Source organism: Tarenaya hassleriana, unplaced genomic scaffold (genome assembly GCF_000463585.1).
Source record: "Tarenaya hassleriana unplaced genomic scaffold, ASM46358v1 Cleome100, whole genome shotgun sequence".
NCBI classification, from domain to species: Eukaryota; Viridiplantae; Streptophyta; class Magnoliopsida; order Brassicales; family Cleomaceae; genus Tarenaya; species Tarenaya hassleriana.
This window is the reverse complement of record NW_010960189.1, coordinates 119,455-119,997: the sequence shown is the minus strand read 5'-3', so window position 1 is coordinate 119,997 and position 543 is coordinate 119,455.

Here is a 543-nt window from a genome sequence, read left to right as displayed (position 1 = left end):
AGATCCCCGTGTCCACTCGTTGGGCGATCTTCGTGATCATCCCGCCCACGCAAATGCATGTGTCATTGGCTTTGGTGGTTGCCAATGTGTGGAGGTGCATGGCTATCTGCGAAGCTAAGTCCATGTCCGTCCATGGAGCCCGGACACACGAGTCAAGAGACGGTCCGTTGTGGAATTTCCGCAATGCCTGGTAGAGATAACCCAACTCGATTTTGTTGATCTAGTAAGTCCATGTCCGTCCATGGAGCCCGGACACACGAGTCAAGAGACGGTCCGTTGTGGAATTTCCGCAATGCCTGGTAGAGATAACCCAACTCGATTTTGTTGATCTAGTCGGGTTCGTCTCGTGCGAATACGAAGTTGGACATGATGGAATGAGCGTAGCGGATAGCCGGGTGTTGAATCCATGAGATCTTCCCCACCGAGCTCGAGTAGTGATGGACGGCTATCTTCTTCCAGAAGTCTTGGAGGGCATATGCTGAACTCTTCTAGCTAACAGCACCTCCGTTCAAGCAGAAAACATAGCCAGACTGCGATCTGTAG